This window comes from Chironomus tepperi, unplaced genomic scaffold (genome assembly GCF_022539635.2).
Source record: "Chironomus tepperi strain 1889 unplaced genomic scaffold, CSIRO-AGI_Ctep_v1 contig_445, whole genome shotgun sequence".
NCBI classification, from domain to species: domain Eukaryota; kingdom Metazoa; phylum Arthropoda; class Insecta; order Diptera; family Chironomidae; genus Chironomus; species Chironomus tepperi.
In genome coordinates this window covers 5,797,418-5,819,392 of record NW_027226567.1, presented here as the reverse complement: position 1 = coordinate 5,819,392, position 21,975 = coordinate 5,797,418, and the positions used below count along the sequence as shown (strand labels likewise).

Below are 21,975 nucleotides of genomic sequence, written 5' to 3'. Positions count from 1 at the left end.
TTCTCATAATTTATAACTCGTAGCTCATAATTGAGTCCTCAAAAATATTTTTGAATCATATTTCTTTCTTTTATCATCCATCCGAGTACACCTCCCCTCATACACAACAAGTCTTCCACATTCTCAAACATCAAAGTCAACATCACAAAACATCATCACTCAAATTTCATTCAAACCACATTTTCACATCCTCTCAGCCTTGAGATTCCGAAAAAAAGCACAATTTCTAGTTCTAACCCCCAAAAACCAGCAAATCTCTGAAGCAACAAGTTTAAACTATTTTAATATTGAAATAATTTACACAGTATCAAATTTCAAAGCGTTGAATTCCTACTGTCCGAATTATGTGACACTAAGCAATGGCATACCACAAAGAAGTCTCAACATTCCATTTGTTGGACGCACACAGAAATTTGTATCAGAATTTAGAAGCAGATATGAGTATGATGTGCAGCATAAAACATTAAAAAACCTCCAAAAATTCATATTTTTATGCTATATGTCAGCTATTTACCAATTTATTCGTAACATTTTTCATATTTTTTTTAGAACACTACATAAATGTCTCTGAATTATCAACCAAAATAATCAAGTTTAGAACTTTATTCAGAATAATGGGGAAGAAAAAAATTGTTTAAGGCACCAGAAAATTATAATAAGGAATAAGAAAAAGTATAAAGCAGCCACCAAGATTCTGTTCTTACAACCGCTTGTTAATGGCAGTAATAATTTCCTCATAGAAAAAGAAGTAGAAGCCAGACATCATTCCAGACTTGATGACAGCCGGTGCAAGTCCTTTATATAGTCCATTGATGCCTTCTTGTGCGAATGTCTTACGTAGACAGTCAAGCATTCCCGTTGTCTTTATATTTTCACCAAATGTTGTACGATTATCATGAAATTCTTGAATTTGTAATCGCTTCTTAGTCAAATCGAGTGGATAAATGCATGTTTTGGCAATAGTTCCGCTACACGTACCAGCCAACAATATAATGTGTCGTGAAACTGTATCTTCATTATAAAATTTCATATAATGTTCCAACAAAAAGTTGTATGTTCCAAATTGTATAGCTGCATTTGGTGCAATTGCCGTTACACTTGGTATCAAGCCACGAAATAATCCTTTTGGTCCCTCACTCTTTATAATTGTTGTAAATGCATCAAATATTGATTTATATCCACGACCATGATCTTGTGCTATAAATCGTGTACGTACGACATCAAATGGTGTTGCAATTGTCATACCAAATGATCCAGCAAAGCCACCACCAATTGTATGTCTCATGTCTGAATGTTCATCAAAAAATTTAATCTTTCTTGAGTGACGATTGAATTGATCGTAAGCAGCAAATTGCCCGAAACCATAAGTGATGCTTAGTATTTGTCCCGGTACATGACCCTTCCACAAGCCACGAATGCCTTCCTCTTTAAACATCAAGACGAGTGTCTGAAGGGTTGATGTATATTTGGCACCAATATTCTTTCTAATCGGTTCCAATTGTAATTGATGACGAACCTTTATGCAATCGAGTGGCTGTGTTAGAGCACGTGTTAAAAATCCAGAAATTCCACCAGCCATTGGTGCCTTTACTTGTAAAAATATTGTGTATGCCTTGCTGTGATTTGCATTGCCTCCATCTGTTGGCTGTTTTCTTTCCATTTTTTTCCCTTTTTTTTATTAAAATTTTTTTTGAGAGAATTTTCTTTAAAAGTTTTTTATTTTTTGAGACCTTTTTGAAGGTTGACGTGCACTTAAGTGGTAGTCAGGAGGATGTCTAGAAGAAGCAGAAGATATTCGAAGAACTTGAATCAGTTTGTGTGGCTTTATAAATTATAATTTTTTTTGTATAGTTATAAAAGCTATTCTATAAGAAAAAAATAGTAAAAAAATCACAAAATAATTTTTTTTGTCATTTATTTTGAAGCCAGACAGACAGAGATAGGAATAGAACTGCTTATTCTGAAGTAGTAAATGTCGTCACAAGAACAACAACAATAATGATGATAAAAACATGCGTTTTTTGAAATGCGCGTACCATAACCTTTTTTTTATTATTTTATTCTGTGCTGTACACACTCATCTACATTATCTTCCATTTTCTCTAGACTCAATAGTCACAATAAATCTTCTTCTTACTACTTAGAGATATTTAATTTTTTTTTCGAAAATTCAAATTTATTAATACAAAACTTGAAATATGATCTGATGTGTAGAGATTCAAATTAATTACTAACAAATTGGCTGACTACAAGCATATACAGCAGTTAAAACTGGCTTAACTCGTTGTCTAAAATTTGGCAGGTTAAATTAACGGCTGATCAAATTAGATTTGGGACTTTTTTATGGGATACTCTCAGGAAGGGGTTCATATAAAAAATGTTAACAACCTCAACTGGATAGACCGAAAAAATATCACGCGTGGTTTTCTTATTATCCGCCATCATCATATTCATCATCACACATACATAACATAATGAAATGAAATTAAATATAGCATACTTATTAGTGCATGGATCAATAAGTATATACATCACATACATTCATATCAAATGGTACAGAACTGACAAAAATTAAATATGAAGAGGAACGAACAGAAATAAAAAAAAAAAAAAACACTACAAACAGCTAGCAAGTCAGATGTGACGTGCGGTTGAGAAAAAGAAATTTTATTAATTTTATTCTCTCTCATTTTTTTTTGTACTTCTCTCGAGTCTCTCACTCGCTCACTTACATTGCCGACACTACGAATATAATATGAAATAAGAAGAAAATATGAAATTTCCATCTGGCGTTGCACGAGCATGTGTATAAGTTTTTTTTTTGTGCTATTCGCTCTCGACATACCAACACACAACAAGCATAAAAACAACAACAGTCAGAGAGGAAAAAAGTACTGTCGAGTGGATTTGGGATTGTCGTTGAAGCGCATTTTTGAGAATTAACAGAAATTTATGTCAATTTTTATGACTTTTTGAGGATTTAAAGCTGAAAACCCAGAAATTATCTCAAAAATCACAAAAAACTCAAAACCGGCTTGACTATACTTCACAGAAATCAACAAGCCTGCTCATAACCAAAACCAGTCTATCCATTAGTCTGCTCATCCAGCCACAAACTCTTCCATCCATCATGCCTTCTTACTACCCTCATACACTCACTTATCTCACAACTCTATCCATCCATTACCTTAATGTCGTAAACTTCTTCATACACAATCCACCCACCATAGCTTCTTTATTTCATCTCCCATCCACTTAAGAAAATAACTCATCCATCAACTCAAACACGGCAAAACCACAAAAACCACCCAAACTGAGCATAATAACTCCAATTATCTATCCATATATATGTATAAAAAAAATGCGCTTAAAATAGCAAGCAAACAAGGCATTATTGTTGCCCCGAAATAAGATATATGTATACATAAGTCTCGATTGCTTTTGCGTATATACGATCAGAAGCAACAACAACAACAACAACAAAAAAACGGTAGAGCAAACGACGACTTGAATCGACGATGATGATGAGGAGAAGAAAAAAAAAAAGAAGGCACAAAAGAAAAGACACGCGACACGATGAGAACAAAAAAAGGAAGGAAAGAAGAAGGGAAAAAAAGAATTGTAAATGGATGGGGTGTGAGAGAGAAATGGAGAGAGAACTTATGAGAGAGAGATATGAGAAATGAGGATGGGGCGACATGTACAGGGTTTTCACACGTTTTATGACTTACTCATTTTATTGCTGGTTTACGTGTATGTAAAATTGATAAGTATTACATGAGAGACATCCAAAGAGAGAGAGAGAGAAAAAATCAGGGAACAAGTTCATGGGAAAAAAAGACATTTTGTGGCATTTTATTATTATTGTTATGTTTTTTATTATTTAAATACCGGAAGCCCTGACTTGAAAATGAGGATGAAGTGGAGAACATATGAATCGGCGACAGTCGAAGTGAGAAGGAGAGAGAACTGCTGCTTTTTTTGCTGTATTAACCACCAACACAATTCAATTCTTTTTTTTTCACTCCATTTCTGTACCTAGTTTTATGTTCAATTCCCTGAGATAACTAATAAGAAAATCTTTTTTTATTTTATGCCTTCTTCTTGTTCGTAAAAAGGGCAACTGACTGTGTCTCACTCACTCGCAAACATTCTCTATAGTTCGATGATTTTAAAGAGATTCTTAATTCTTACTTTTTTCTACATTAAAACTACACAGATATTCAAATATTTTTCATTAAATGGCGTTTCATGCTTCTTTCTCACTTGGTCTGTTAATGCTTTTTATGCCTGACTTTTTACCAATTTCAATTATTTTGCTTTATTGCACTGCGTTTTGACTTTGAGACTGAACGATTGCTGCGATTTTTATTCACAAAATTACGTATTTTTTATTCAAAAATCAACCGAAATTCACAAAAAAATGTCTCAACTTCCCTCACTGTCCACATTTCTTTTCAAACTGATCTTGTGTCAAGATTGCAGCTTTTAATATTGTTCATAATTAATTGTAAATAAAATGCAGCGTAAAATGAGATTTTTTAATTCTGATAGTCGAGATTGTCGACTTTATGGGAAAGTATCTGAGTACTTTCTGATTTTGTTATGAATTCTGTGCATGACTCTTATTACATTTTCATTGAAACTTTTACTTTCTGAGGAGTTTCCTGAGGATCTGATGTCTTGTTGTATAAACAAATGATTCAAGCATCAACAGAGTCCAGTGAATCCCACGACGAAAGTTTTTTTATGTACAGTTCTATGAACAACATTGGAACATTGATCTAACAAAGTTTGCATGCTAGAATAATACAGAATGTATCCAAAACCCACGCGAATTCGTCTGTTCTATGCAAAAAAAGTAAATATTGTTGACGTGATGTCCATCATGAAATTGCATTAACCACAAGAATTATTCAACTATATATCGATCATAAATGACGTCATTTGAATTTGAGCTCTATATCCATATTATTCACGAATGGACAAAAATATGTCATAACTAATTGATGGCAAGCTAATGTCCAGTTTATGACTCGAAATAGCTCTATATCCATAAAATTCATCAGAATCTATGTTACCGAGAGCCTCACATACCTCCAGACTCCCACCTCGAACAATAGACACAACTTAAGAATGATCCTTAACAGCTGAACACGTGGAAACTTTAAAATTCCTTGTAAACAACTGATTAACAACTCCAAAATCACAACTACATTGCTCGTATTAAATTTTGAATTAATGTCATTAGCCTCAACTTTACAAAACTTAACTAAGTGACTTTTCCAATAGCTGACAATATTATAAATCATAAAATGTCAACAAGGCCAAGAGATTTTTTCAATTAAAAATTATTAAAAACACAAAATAAATCATTTAAAGCCACAGTTAGACTTTTTAACTCTGTCACATTTATGTAAATATTATCACTAACTGGCAGGGTGTGCTTGATCATTTTGATACAGCATAAATTAATACTAATGATAGTGTATCACATCATCAAGTTTAAGCGACACTGTCACATGAATATTAAATAGTTTATTAATTATTATTATACATAGTGTCAATCTGTACATAATCGATAATATAAATTAATGAGATTACGGCTATGAAGCTAACAATGTTGGATGCCTTGATTTGATTTAATAATTTTTGAGCAATTATTATTGAGCTGATTAAGTCGTGTTTATTGAGTTGGTGGGTATTTGGGATTTGTGATGGGATTTGGGGGTCAGGTGTGAATCTGGGGGGTCTGAAAATTGCGCGTTTCAGAGGCGCAGGTCTGCAGACTTTGACTGTACCTAAAAGTTCATCCAAAGTTGCAAAACTGCAATTTTTGAACTAATCCCACGTTAAATTGAGTCCAAAATTACTTTACCCCGGGGGATACCCCAGATAGGGCAATTCGAGCTGTTTTTAGCGACCACTTGCCTCAACCTGACTTTGTGGCTCTGCCAAGAAATCCACAAAATTGCTATTAATTCTCACAACAAAATTAAATCACCAAAAAGTCTGCAAACGACTACAAAAAACTACTGCCAATGTTACATTCCAAACCATCATGAAAAATCGATTGTTTCCCCTCATGTCACTTGACATTTTCAACATTAATTAATTACCCAATTAAAATCTTGAAACCAAATCCGGCTGATTAAGTCGTGTTTATTGAGTTTGTGGGTTGTTGGGATTTGGGATGGGGTTTTAGTTATTTAGAGGATTTGGGGGTTAGGTGTGAACGAGAACAAAAAAAAAGAACCTTAATTCAAATTTTAAGAAGAAAACAATCGAAAAAGTCAGAAAAACATTAAGATTAACCTCACTTTATTGAGCACATTTATAATTGTTTCAAAAATATATATATATATATATACATAAATATATAATCAAGCGCACAAATAAACTAAAAAAACTCGTTGCGTCATGAAATTAAATGTCGCTCTTAAAAGTGTACAATATATAAAATATATATGTATATAATATTTTTTTTTTTACAAAATGGCTTACGAGTCTTTTTGACGGATTTTATATATTTTTATTTTCATTTCTGCTGGTATTTCTTCTCTCATAATAATATCGATCGGCTTTATCGCTACACGTACATCATTCATTTACATATATGAGTGTTATTGTATAAGACACTCACTCTAAATGAAATAAACTCTTTTTTTCATTTATTGTACGCCGCTTCTCGTAAAACTGATTTTTATTTTTTTTACGCGTCGTCCCCGTAAAGCAACAAATGAACAAAAAATTATAAAACATGAAAAGTTATTAATAAATGAAAGTCAAATATGGAGCTTGTTCATATAATGACACGTGGATTGTATCGTATGTAAATTTTTTTTTGTGGATTTATTGTTTAGTAGAAATCGAAAAAAAAAATTTAACTCAATAATAGAAAGTTGGTCATGAAATTTTATTGCAAGTTTCTAAAGTGAGAAGAGAATTGTGCAGGGTTGGTGGAAGTATGAGAGTATTTGAGACTCCCGAATTGAACTATGAGCTCATTTTGGCATCACTATTGGATCGCTACAATACACTTGAGCTTACAACACAGTGACGGCTGATTTCAAACCATTTGTGACCCGAAACTGAGCCAAATGGCACCGATACGTCAGTATATTAACGATAAAATAAGAAGTTGACCTGACAAGTTGACCATGAAGGCTGATTTATACCCATTTGTGATTCTAAATTGCACAACATGTTGGGTGTACCGCTCCATCTACATACTAACGATAGAGACGTAAAGTTGACCTGGCAGCACAATGAAGGCTGATTTCGACCCATTTATGACGAAAATAGGACTCACCGCATTAAGCAGTTCAATAACTAGACCAACACTTCAGAAATTTGTCAAGAAAGTGAGCTCAAAGAATTCCCTTTCAGTCTAAGTCACGGCCCTGTTATTGTTAACTGTCCCGGTCTTGGTTTCAGTCTCGATATCGAAAAGTCATCGAAATTGAGATTTTAGGAAACTTCAAAGGAAATAGAGGGAATTGAGATCCCTATCCGAATTATTACTTTAGTCCAGTGGTTGACAACCTTTCATTATTTGAGGCATACCTTAGTGGTAAGCCTCGACCGAAGCAATACCCACGACAAACCATTCATAACCGCATCACACAAGCTGCGTCATTAATTAAAAACATTAAATTTAATTCAAAATTACAAAAATCGCTATGAAATTCATATAAAATGCTATAATCCACAACCTCCCTACCCTGCACCCAGTATCACACCCAAACTCCACCCCTGCATTCGAAAATCTAAGCAACGAAATCAGCTGGCCGTGTTTTAAATGTCCAAGTTCATTGAACTCAAATAAATTAGCTAAGACTGTTGAAATAAAAAATACCAAGAAAACCAGTTGAGTAGCTGAAGTAAATTGAAACTAACTCGAATTGCTTTATTTCCTCAAAGTACAGTTGATCTAGAAATTCCATAAACAATTTTTTTTGCATTTTCATAAAATTCTCAATTTTTATTCCAAAAGTACGCAAAAAAAAGACCTAAAATTTATGACTTCATTAAGCACAATGAAGCAATAATTCAATGTGCTGAATCTCTGCATAATTTAACCAAATTTAACCCATAGATTATATTAATTAATAGTGAAAACATAGGCAGTAATAGCCGACAATTTCTATACTTTTTTGCCATGAAAACATTTTTTTTTCTTCTTTTTCATTTGTGTTAAATTTTATATTTTTTTCATATACACAGCAGCAGCAGCATTACATAAAATGTCATTAACCCCATGAGTTCATGTATTGTTTCAACTCTTTTCCATTTTTTTCATAAGCTAAGAAAATTTCCAAAAAGCTGAATTAGCCTCAATAGTCAATTTGCAGTTTACCACAATAGACCATCTCTCTCACTCACTATTTACTTCTCTCTCTGTGTGCATTATATATCTAGGCATTATATATCTCCGGCATTAAAGCCTCCTTTTAAAATCTCCGCGACTTATATATTAAAATTCAATTCTATTTATGTACATAAAGGAGACGTTCCATTTCAGGGTATAAAATTAATATGTGTGTGTATATAAGCAAAGCCGAAAACAACCTTGAACTTGGAAAATATATCTATATATACATGCATACGTATGGGGGGCTCACACTGACACGTCATCAGTTACGTCACTTTCGCCTTCACAATATATTCATTTTGTTGTTGTTTTTTTGAGCTTTAATTTTTATTTAAGTTCCTTTTAGGAATCTTAACAGAAATTTAAGCATATGCAATGTTGCCAACATTTATTTCTCACATATTAATGGATGTTGCGATTCATGGACGAATTTCACATATGATGACACACGCGATGTGGAAACATGGAGAGCATAAATGAGGCCAAAGACCTTCTTTGTTATTAATTGTGGCTTCGCTTTTAATTCAATTTTTTATTTCCACTTAAAAAATGGTCGTCGAGTGAAAGGAACAGATTGAAATTGAAGTTTGCTGGTTGTTAATTACGTCAAATTAGTTGACGAGTTGTGGATGGATATGGAAGGGGTTGGCAGGCGCATTTTTGAAGGTATGAAGGTATGAAGCAACGGAGAAATGTCAAGAAGATCCAAAATTACAGCCTTACAATCCACTAATCACTTCCTTCTTTCGAAAAAATTCAATTATTTTGCAAGAAATCATCGACAAGTCTCTCAAATAGAAAGCAAGCATCAAGCCCATTTTCCATTTGGTATGAATATTAATCATTACTATTATTATGTTTAGTGACGACGGCAGAGGTAGTGATTGGCGCGGATCGGCAAGAAAAGGTTAATAAACCTTACATCACATCTCTTTTCTCTTTTTGCCTCTTCTTATTCTCCTTCTTTCTTTTTCACAAGCTTGTTTTTATTTTTTTTTTCTTTTCTTACTTCTTCTTCTCTTTCTACTCTTGCTGTGCTGTTTGTTCGTACAATTTTGCCGTTTTTTTTTAAACTTTGCTTCTTTTTGAGTCATAGTTGTTGTTGTTTTGTTTCTTATTATTTAATATGCGTTTCCGCGAAAAATTTACTTGTCTGGTCATTTTGACTTTGCTAGACAGGAATTGCTGATGGAACAGACGCTGAGACATATCTTTGCCATCTGGTGGATTAGTAATACATCAATATGGACGACAAATGCAGAGTTTGGGATCAACAACAAATATTAGTTTAGTCTAGAGTATATAGCTGGCCAGAAATGCGCTTTAAACTTGTCAAATATTAAATATCGTAAGTAGAAAACTTTCATCTTGAAGGAAATGGAATAAAGAATCATTAATAAATCGACATGAAAGTATTTACATTTGTATGTGTAAACTAAGTGAAATTTAATGCTTCTTAATGCTCATTCGATGGCTTAAAACTGATAATAACTAAACTGCCTCAATATAGAGTATGCTACATACGATTGTGTACCGAATTCACACATTTCACACATTCAAATGAAATTGTAAAAGAAGTTCATGAAGCGCAAATATTGAAGGCACAACTATTGTCTAAGAAACAAAGGAATCAAAGAAGAATGAAATAAATAAGAAGAAGTAAAAACGTGTTTTAGAGCAAAAAAAAAGATAGAATATTCTTATTTGGAATCAACTACATGATACTTGATGCCCTCTAAATGCTTGCATATATTTTTATTTCTCGTATGCACCAACAATTCAATGCTGTCGATTGAACATTGATTGCAGATTGCAAGAAATTGTAGAAAAAAAAAATCTTTGAGATGAGATGAACATTAATGGACATAAAGATTTAATGATGTTGCAGGCATGTAGATTTCTGTACGAACATACAGGGCATGGCAGTGGAAAAATTATGTTGAAATATGTGCAGATTATGCATGTACACAATAGTTTTGCGGAAGATAATTTTTTTACAAGCGATTTCTCATGTTTCGAAATTTGCTGTAGCTTAATTCATGTAATAATTTGTCCGTATCGAATTTCACTGACTTTTACTGAATTACTGGCTTTAAGTTCAAGTTCCCATCATGTTCATTAATTTTCGAGTGGATTTATTTATAGAAATTCACAGAAAATTCAGATTTTTGGACTATTTACTTTAATCATCTAAGCGAGATGCTCACACAAACAAGACACGACTGAATAACTTTTCATTCAGAAGCAAATTCATATTGTAGAACTAATGATGATGATTGCATTTCCTTATACAAATATCAATTTTTTACATAATATTGGCCGATACAAAATGCCGACATTTAATGGTATAAGTAGCAAATAAAAGGTATTTTTTTCATATACGGTACAGTAAATAAAATATAAAAAAAATTGGAGAGGTAAGAACAGATGAATAAGAAGAAGTAATTTTCAAGGAGAGTGAAGTGAAGAAGTAAAAAAGATGAGGAAATAAGAAGAAGAAATGAAGCATTAAAATTTGGTTCAGTGGTGCAATGAGGGTGGGGTACCTTGGGTAGCACTGAGAGTTGATGTGGAACTTGAAGGAATTGCAAGTAAATCTGTGGATTGATTTGAATTCAACTTTTGGAGATTGCCTTAAATTTAAAAGCATAGATTTGGCAAATAGTAACTAAGTAAAGTGTAATTAGCCGTGAAGCTTGAATAAAGTGCTTAGTAATGGATGTTTAAGGTTAGAACAGCTTAATTTTCCATATTCAGTTGATGAACTCTAAAATATATCTTGGCTTAATGGACAATGAGCATATTCATCTAAATGAGCATATATCTTGTCCTAAGAGACAATAAGCATGCTCATCTAAATGGCATGGTCGTGAGTTAACTCAAATAATATGGTTGAGCATGCTCCTTGTCGGTACGGGTAGAGATATTCTTTGAAACGTAATCAAGGTATACTTATCGAAATGTTTAGTATAACTGTTGGATTTGCGTCTGGGTCTAATATAACGATAAAAGCAGTGAGATGAGTGCTGTATAGATAAGATTGCTTAAGAGAGCACTGTGCCATGCGTCTTAATAGCCTCCAATAGCTCAGCAAGTAAGAACACTTGACATGTAATCGAGTGGTCGTGGATTCAAATCCCTCTTAAGCTATAATTGTGGGTATCGTTTCAGAACGCCCCAAAATCATGAAATTTGAACATCAAACCGAAAATATCCAGAATTTCAATCAGAATTTTGATCAGGAATTTCCACCATTTTTCCCTCAATTCCGCACCTGCAATTCCTCTCCACAATATAAAAAGTCAATTCTCTCACTTTTTTCCCAGCTCCTTTATCCCTCTCTCTTTTTAATTGGCCAGATATGTTCCATGATAAGGGGAGAGAAAGAATTTCTTTCTTTCCGCGATGCGCCAAAATACATATCCAAAAAAAAAACGTGATATATATTTGAATGGGAGAAGAAAAAAAAAGCCACAACACAGCACTATACGAAGCACATCGACTTTTTAGTTATGGCCGCCATTTAATGAAAGAAGAAAAAAAAATTGAACAAAATTACCTTTTTTTTTCCACACGAAATGGGAAACAAGAATAAGAATATATGAGAGAATTATGTATCTACACTAACAGTATTATTATTAAATATTCTTCTTTTTTCACGACTTTGCCTTTATTTTTTATTCTCGATTTACTTTTTTTTATTTTTATTACACTTATTTATTATTTTTTTACACTGCCTTTCTTTGTTCTTCATCGTATGAGTTTGGACTCAACTATGTTTGTATTTCTTAAATTATTCCAATTTACTTACAAATAATGAGAATATCTTTTTTGTGTTTTTCTGGTTCATTAATTTAGGTGACTTTTAATATTTTTAAATGAGAAATTCTTGAAGGAATTTTGAAGGATTTTTTGGCAATATTGAACGATTTTTTGGCAATATTGAACGATTTTTGGCAGAACTTGAAGTTGACACCAATTTTATATTGAATCTAGTCGACTAAATGGTATTGATATTGACAATTGGCAGGCGGAAGCCGGCGATAGAACCAGCTTTAGGTGACATCTGAGATAGACCATGGATCACAGTTGATCTGTACGACCAGCGAAGAAGAAGAAGAAGAGTCGACTAAAGTTGACTTTATCATGATGTTTTGCTTTCTTCAACACTGGACGCTGCATGACCTAACCCAGGGAATATCAATGCAACGTACCTAGCCACAATTTGTGTGTCGCGAATCACACAAACCTAGTTGATGTGACTAAAAACAGCGAAAAAGCACCAGAAATTCAACTAGACTTCCCTGGAACGAACCCCTGGGACCTTTGAGTCGACTGCCCGACTTCCTGACCAACTAGACTATTGCCGGCTCTTCGCTGCTGCTGCATGTGACTAGAACATAAAAATTGCAACAGAAATTCAACCAGACCTTCCCTAAGATCGAGCCCGGGACCTTTAAGTCGACTGCCCGACTTCTTAACCAACTAGACCATTGTCACTTGCCCATATGCATAACCTCAACTACCATAAATCTCTAATGCCCCAAAAATTCCTCACCAAAATCCAGCATAATAAGAAAATTGTTAAGAGTTTCTTTTTCCAAAAACCACAAGACTTTACACACGCAAAAACCACACAATTCTCAGTGATAAAATAGTAGTTTTTTTTTAGCTCGTATCACAACTACAATCAAATCATATTTCAATAATTTCTTTATGTTCTTCCATTGATTCACACACACAGAAAAATAAAATTACATTAATATGATTCTTTTAATGCACTCGTCGATTGCATCGATTTTTATGTCACACCGAAAAGGAATTGAATAAAGAAAATTTTTTTACATTTCATCATTTTTATTTGGCATCTGCCATCTTGAACTTTTTTTTTCTGATGTAATTTTTTTTCTTCATCTTCTCAAAATGCTTCTTCTTCACTTTTTTTTTTGAGCACATAAAATAATAATAAAATAACTTCAATATTGAATGTGTTGTTTTGTGTGGCGACGAAATTTTTTTTTTTTTTGTTAGAATTAACTAAAGGCACAGCTTGTGTGGGGCAGGTTATGTGGATTGAATTTAATGTTGGATGGAGTCTGAATCCCAGAGTTGGAGGGACTCTAGACAGTTAAAATCATCCTACTTTGGTGTATGGGCACTTAAAACAGAGTTAAGGGGGCTTCACTATGAAGGTGGCTTTAAAACAGACTTTTAGAGTCGTTTAGAGCGACATTTATAGTCTGGACTCTCAAATTCCTGTCAACCAGAGCTCTACAGTCAACTCAGACCTTGTATGGAAAAATCAACTCAAATCAACTCAACTCCATACAAAATCCGAGTCCACTTTATACTCTGCTGTCAATTCTGACTTAAACTACCCCAAGTCTGACCTAAACTCCCTCAAATCTCCAACCTCAATCCCAAAATTCATCAAAATAAACAGTATCCCTACCCCCTTCAAATGACAAAAATTTCCTTCATGACTCTACAAAAAATTCTTAAATATTTCCATACCTACAGCACAATTTGAACGTCCTTAATCCACCTCAAAATGCCGACTTAATAAAATTTTCTCTATTCAGTACCTCACACAATTTATTTGTGAATTTAAATGATTATATCTGACTCATGTAGACTATTTCTCTCACATAAGGCAGTCCGAAATTCGAAAAAAAAAAAAATATTTTCCCAAGCAATCCAAAGTGCTAATTATTCAAGGCTTAATAAAATAAATTTTTTAAGTCAATTTGCCAAAAAAAAATTGTATGAAATTCACTGCAGGTTGGAACTGTTTATTTGTTTGAGATTATAGTGTTTATGAGATAGTAAAGGAACCGAAGTCTTCACTGGAATTGCATTTCTGATAATCAAATCATAAGTCGTCAGTCTGTTATTAATTTGAATCAATTTTGAGTAGAAATCTGTATGCAGTTCATAATAATCAAGGCAAAAGACTTACAAACCACAATTGGTTTTGTAAGTCAGCCTTATCATAATCATAGCAAGCAGTATTACTAAATCAGTTACATCAACAACATTTGTAATTCCAGCTTATTAATCCTCCTAATTGTCTTTCATAAAAAAATTCCACAGAACTCAAAACAATATTATTATAATAAGCAGCATAATCAGCTCATTTTGTGGCATTCTTTGAGTCATGACGTTCGATGTTATATCCAAAAAAATGTTCACGTAACTTAATGACAAATATCAGGTAAATTGGAGTTCAGTTAATTAAGAAATTTAATCTTTGGACCGTATTTGTAATGAATAAGGTGATAAGATTTAAATGAATAAGAAGAATTCAGCTATCAGCACTTAAAGTCACCTGTTTTGATAAGCTATATATTGTCAGACAATTCTGGGAAAATATCACAGATAAATAAAATAATTTGAACTCACATGAACAGCGTTCCAAAAAAATAATAATAATTATTTTCAACATTGACACTAAAATTGCAAATTAATCACCACAATAATGAACAGCTAGCTTGCAAATGAAGCAAATATTTGATAAAAATATAAATAATTTTTTCGTCAATTAAATTTTTCGCTCATTTGTGACAAATAATACATTTGAGTTTGAGTTATAATGGATATTTAATTCATAGTTTTAGCTCTTAATGGGCTGACTAGATTTTTGCAGATTTTCAGATATTTTGTCTTATTGTTGTGATTACTTAAGTAGTGTCAATCTAGCATATTTGGAGAAAAAGAAGAAATGACCACACAAAAGTGTACTTCGAAGGATAGAACCTGCTTTAGACGTTATTTGTGAGTCAAAGGGTCCAAGTGCGCCCCAGCTTTCCCAGTTTCGGGAAATAGCAGGTGGTAGCCAGCGATAGCGCTAGTTTTAAGCGACATCTATCGGAGGCCATGATTCACAATTGACCTATATGGTCAGCAAAGTAAGTTACTAAGTAAGTAACTTGAACTTCTAAGTAAACTCATTTGAATATTCTAACAAATGTGAACAAACTCAAATTTAGACTTCAATTAAAAGTCAAGCTCATGGTCATCACTAACTAACTCTCTACAATTCACAGAATTCATCAATTCTCATTTAATTTTTTGGAGATTAGAACTCGACGATTAGTTGTTTTTTAATTATTTCTAGAGTTTTGAAAACTGCCAGAAAAAAATGTATTACTTCAAAATCATCCATAACTGTCAAAGATTATCAAAATTATTATGAAATAACCTTCAAAATTCTTTTTGAAACCTGGTTTTGGTACTTAATAAGTTGAGTCTTGAGATTCCATAGAAGACTTCCCCTAACATACAAAGAGCATAATCATATTAATGAGCATACTTAAAGCATGCTTTTTACATACAAATGAGCATAATCACAAAAGTGAATATCCATATAGAATGCTCTTTGTCTGTTATGGTTCTGCAACAACTTGTTTCAAACGGAGATCTAAACCATGTCCTCCAAGAGTTTCGAGACGTATGCTCAAATCACTAAGCTATCGGGGCTGTGATAGAAAGATTTTTAACAAGCAAAATTTGAAGTCGACTCGGATTTTTTGTTGAAATTCGAATTTTGCATTGAAAGTCAACTTCGAGTTCTGCTACAAAAAGTATAAGTCTTTATCATTGACGCAGCCTTTACTTGGAAACTCCAACAATTCTCAAAAATTATTAATTAATTCTGAATCGCAATAAGTAATTAAATTTTTCGCCTGACCTTCCAAATTCAAATCATTAAAACGCAAAAATTCAATCATCAATAGCCTCTCAACAACTACAAACTCACAAAAAAAGCTAATTTACATTTACATTAAAATTACTTCATTTTTCATTATAATTGAAAATATTCAGCTATCGATCTCAATATTTTATTCTGTGAAATTCTAATTTGTCTTTCCTCTCCCGCATATCTATAAACATTATTTTTTTGACGTCTTGTCATCGACGACTATCGCAAATACAACTTTTAATGAAGAAAAAACTTTTCATATATTTGTATATGAAATAAAATAAAATATTCATTACTAAATTGTGTAAGAAAATGGATGACTTGGAATTGTAAAGCAACCGTTTTTTTTTGCTTATTTTCTCTTTCTCTCTCACTTTTTTTTAATATTCCCCAAATGTGTATTAAATGGCGTATGCACACAAACACTATTATCATCACCCAAAAAATGTGAAAATGTACCGTAATGTAATGAAATAATGAAGATTACCCCTGGGTGGAAAAGATGTTTTTTTATGCTGTATCGACTGTATTAGTCAGTAAATCGTAAGGTACAGATTTGTCAAAAATTCAATTAATTTTAATGTCTCATACTGCTCGAAAATTTATTATGTCAAATTTTCAAGCCACAACAAATTAACATTTCAAGTTCACAAAATTGAGACGAATCCTCATAAATTACGAGAGTAAAAATTGTTGAATGAAGCATGTGGACGATGGGAAACTCCTCTCGTCATAGAATGTAGTTTAACTTATGTCATATTGAGTTTGTATAATTTTGCTGACTAGTCTGAATGGAGTGTCGAGTCTGAATGTGTTGATAAGGATGCTAGAGCTTTCAATATCCCGAAATAGCTTAAGGAATCGAAAGATTGAGCTGTCTACAGACGCGGCAAAGAGTCCCCGCGTGCCCTAGACAAGGAACTATGTAAGAAAGTAGTCTAACTGGAGTGCAAGAGGTTGTGAAGCTCAATTAAGGTGTCTATCGCCTTTAAGCCTCTCCTACCCAACCACCTACTCATCTTTCTCATTCTGGCTATGCCAAACCGTCGAAAAAATGCGATATTAGCAGAAAAGGTTAATTATGAGTGTGCAGCCTGGCGATTCCACCATCATAAACCAATCCATAGCCATAAAACGTAAAGAAAAGTCTTCCTTTATATAATATTACTCAACCTCAAATCCCCCAATCAACTCATGTCCTATTTACTCACAATTTTGACCGATTTTTTTTTAATTTCCTAGTTATAGTCATCAACCGACCATGCTAGACGAAATTATATTCTAGCTCATTTTTATATAAAATGAGAAAAATTCAACGAACTCATACTAATAAAAAATCTATTAGCGTATACATTTACATGCTTATAGTCTGTTAAATAATCTAGACAAGTGACTGACTCAAAGTCAAGAATATAAAAAAGTACGATAAACTCCGAAAAAATATAATAAAAAAAAATACTCATGTGTAGCATTGCCAGATTTTTTTTCTTTTTTTCAAACAAAAATGTGTGTGTGTGAGTGTGTGTGAGTGTGTGTGGATGTACATAACGCCAGCTTATTCATTCTATATACAACAAAAAATATATATATTTATATAACACAGAGAACTCTCGAGTCTCAGCTGATTTTTATGAGGCGGGTGTCCCTCTCCTCCTCCCTCACATGACTGCTGTGTATATATATGACTAGCAGTGTGCCGGCACAAGCAAAAATTGTTTACATTCCCGAGGCCGGGAGCTTAACTTAATATTATTATTTTTTTTTCAGACATTGAGTCTTGCTTTCGTCACATTTGTGCATTGTTGCCAGAAAATTTTATTTTTTTTTTTGAGTTTGAGTCATGCGAAAAATTTTTTTGTTGCTTTTTACATTTGTGGATTGAGTTTTTTTTGAAAGCAGTAACAAAAAAAAAAGTTCAATCATGAGACGATGAAGCGAATCAAAAAGAGAGAGAGAAAAAAGACGGTTTTTTAAGATGATGACGATGATGAATTTCAAATATCATGATGAATACGAAATGAAGAAACAACACAAAATGTGAATTTTAGAAAATGTCGGATATTGGAGAGACCGAAGTAAAACGAATACACTTTTTTTTTTGTGAGTATAGAGTATGAATGTCCCTCGAAAAAAAAAACAGCAAGCACAGAGAATAAGAAGAAATGGAGGAGAGAGAGAAGAAAAAAAAAACACGAAAATCAACAACAAAAACAACAGTCAGAACCCATTTTTACATCAAGCATTGCTGCTCTCCCTTGTGATGATTGTGTTCTAATTTTGGATAATTAAAATTCTGGAATTTTCGCGGATTTTCGTCAATTTTTCAATTCAAAAATTATAAAAATTTGAATTAATTTGAAATATTTTCACACAAATTTGTCCACAAGGGATTTGCACTTATAACAGACATTTTATATTGTACATGATTGTGTTTAAGTAGAAATTTAATGCACAGTCGATTTTCTTTCATTTTTTTCTTGTATTCGAATAAAAAAAAAAAAAAAATATTTTTATGCACATACTTTTTCATTTAAAATCATTAATCACTAGCTGAATGCTTTGAGTGTCTTTGGAGTTACCCTTCAGTAATTTTGTTGGGAAATTTGGTTTAATGGGTGTAGATTTTAATTATTTTGCAGGGTTTTAAAGAGTTTTTAATGTTTAAAATTGTTGAATTAAGTCGGAACTTAAAGTTGAATTGGAATTTGAATCAAAAAGTTAATTTTAATGTTCAAGTCGACTTCAAACTCTTAATTTAGCTCAAAATCTTCATTTTGAAAATTCAAATCAACTTCAAACTCTAAAATAAGCTCAAAATATTCAGTTTAAAGTTTAAAATCAATTTCAAACTATAAATTAAACTCAAAAAACTCATTTTAAAATTCAAAATTCTTAAAATTGTCAATTTTAAATTCCAAAATTCTTAAAATTGTCAATTTTTAATCCAAAACAATTAAAATTCTCGATATTAAATCCAAAATAATCAAAATTGTCAACTTTTAATCCAAAATTTCTAACAAAACTCATCCAAAGGGTCTCCGACACAAGAAAAAAAAATTGTATCACGATGATGAGAAAAATCAATAATCACAAAACATTCAAAAACCATTCAGAAAATTGTGCAAATTTTCTTCTTCCTTACATGAAAAAAAAATTTGATTCTTATTTTCTCCAATTTTTCATTAATTTTTTGACATTTTGACGCACATTTTTTTCATTTAAAAATTTTCACTGTTTTGTGTTCTTAAATCACAACTTTTTCATCTACATTTTTCTCGATTTTTGGTGCTAAATTATTCAAAAATTTTTGTGCCTTTTTTTCTTCTTCCCCGGGAAGCAAAAAAGAATGATTTTTTTTAATTACATCTATCTCGCGCACACACACCTCATTCGATCAAAAAAACAGCGAAAACTAATTTTCATGTCTCGATTCTTGTGTTTTATTTTACTTCTCACTGTCTCTCATTCTTTCACTTCCACTCTTTTTCCTCTCATTCCATGTTTTAATTCTTTCATTTCATTTCTTTTTTTTTTTTGTTCCTCTTCTCCTGTCGTGGTTATTTTTTTTTATATTTTTTCTATGGTGTTCGACTTTGTGTGTATGTTCAATTTTCAATTTAATTGTATACATACTCATATATATATATATAGTTTACTCTCATCTTAATGATATTATTATTGTTGTTAATGCTGATGCTATTGTCTCTCGCTCACTATAATCTGCCTGCTTTTTTTTTCGGGTTAATTAAAAAAACTATACAAATATGGAGTGCAAGGGGATGGCAAGTGTGTTGGGGGACTTTTTTTGCATTTTAATTGACTGTGAGAGGATTAGGAGCACCTGCACTTGACTTTAGCATTAAGGTTGGATTAAATTATTGTCTGGACTAATTTTTGGGTAATATTTCAACATTTTTATGAAATTTCAATCTTAAATTCGGCCAAGAACCGCAGACCTTCATTTAATACGTTTTAGATACGCAAACCTGCAGTTTTTGGCTGTTTCTTATAGTTCGTCCAAGGCAGTCCTACATTTTTTTCCACAGTCCCGCACATTTGGACGAATCCGGAATTAAACTTCAATTAAATTTTATGAATTTGACAAAAAATCTCAATTATTAAACTCTTTGTGGTTTTCCAAAGTCTCGTTTTTGAGACCGAGACAGATATCAGGACCGAGACCGAGATTAAGACTGAGACTGAGACCAAGACTGAGACTCATTTCAAGACTCAGATTCAGACCAAGACTGAGACTCAAACTGAGATTGAGACTCAGACCAAGACTGAGACTCAGACCAAGACTGTAACTCAGACTAAGATTGGGGACAATAATAACACTAAAGTCGAGACTAAGATTCGAAGACTGAGACAAACACTGGGATCGAAACCAAAATCGAGATCTTGATCGGTACCAGAATCGAGACTACCAGAGAATTCCTTGAAGTCTCAGCTTCAACAAGTCTCGGTCTCAAAATTTTCTGAGACTGGAAAGTTTTTATCTCAATCTTGAGAGCCCTTAAATTAAAATACCGAAAAAATGTCAATTTAAAATATTTTTAATCCACAATTCAGAATAAAAACATCAAAAAAATCCAATAAATATTCAAAAATCTATCAATTCAATCTTGTGCTATCCCCCCCGAACAAATGTGAACTTATTTATTGTTATTATTGAATGTATTGTATGAATGTACATGAATGTAGTATGTAGCAAAGAGATAGATAGTGTAGCATCACCAGCAAATACGAACAATATTAAATACATATATTGAAGTAAAAAAAAAGAATTATTATTACTTTATGCCGATATGTTGTTGCGGGATTCTCAACAAAAACGTATCAATTCGGAACCATCGTCGGTACGGTAATTTGTAAGAGTGAGTGAGTGAAATGGAAATAATATAAAAAATATGAAGAATGTGTTAATGCTGCTGCGTTTTTAATTAAAAACTTTTTTTCTGTGTTTCGTTCCCTCATTAAAAAAAATTTAATTTTTTTTTTTAACTTGATTCCGAAAAAAAAAATTCGTCGTCATCGCCATTATGCATAATAAATTTTTTTCAATATACAAAAAAAAAAATTCTCACTCTACCGAAAAAAAATATTACAATAAAGAAAAATTATTTTCCATCTTCTCACTGAGACCTTCGCCTTCCTTTTTTTCCCGTCATCGAAATTTATTTCGAATCAAAAAAAAAAGAATTTTTTTCCATCTCAAAATTTTTCACGCATAAATTCATCCATAATTGTCAACATTTGTACCTCATTCATGACTATAATTGATCTATATGGTGGCATAAATAATTTAATTCACTTACTTTTTATTGTTTCTCGATTTTAATTCAAAAATGATGTTGAAAAAAACGAATTTTTATATTATTTTATTATTTTTTTTTTGTAATCTCTCTTCGAGTAGCGTTTTTTTTTATATTCTTTCTTTTTTCTCTTTCTCGGACTGCTTCCTTCTTCTTTTTCAAAATGCCGATTTTTTTTTCACTAAAGTTTTTTTTTACTTCGCATTCACTTTTTTCAGCGATTCATTCATATGCAATTGTGATAAAAACACTTAAATAACTAAAGACTAGAGTTATTTAATATTTATTTACACTAATTTTGTCTCAAAATTTCGTTTTTATTTCTTAACACCTTTTTTCACGAGCTTGGATTTTGACAGCTTTAGGTGAATACAGAGGTCGCGTTAGTTCGCGCTAAACTTTGTTAGTTTCGACTTGATTGACGCGAGAGGGCGCTTGATTTTGTGTAGTTCTGGAAAGGGCTCGAATTATTTTAAATTGACAGCATTCGTTACGTTTCAAAATTCTATGAATTTTTGTAATCACGTGCTGCTGTGTTTTAGCTATGATTTCTTGCATTTTATCAATAAAACTTCATTTTCTTA

The 21,975-nt window shown here is 32.4% G+C and overlaps 1 protein-coding gene and 1 pseudogene across 8 annotated transcripts in view; both read right to left on the bottom strand.

The window, feature by feature from the left end:
- The window catches only part of kis (chromodomain helicase DNA binding protein kismet), a 53,135-nt gene extending 31,370 nt beyond the window's left edge, over nucleotides 1-21,765 (bottom strand). For all 8 annotated transcript variants that reach the window (XM_070650710.1, XM_070650717.1, XM_070650712.1 and 5 more), the window contains exon 1: nucleotides 21,395-21,765. The gene's annotated coding sequence lies outside the window, so the exon portion shown is untranslated. The remainder of the gene's footprint in view (nucleotides 1-21,394) is intronic.
- Nucleotides 482-19,489, bottom strand: LOC139098488 (mitochondrial thiamine pyrophosphate carrier pseudogene; annotated as a pseudogene).
- Nucleotides 21,766-21,975: the final 210 nt, after the last annotated feature.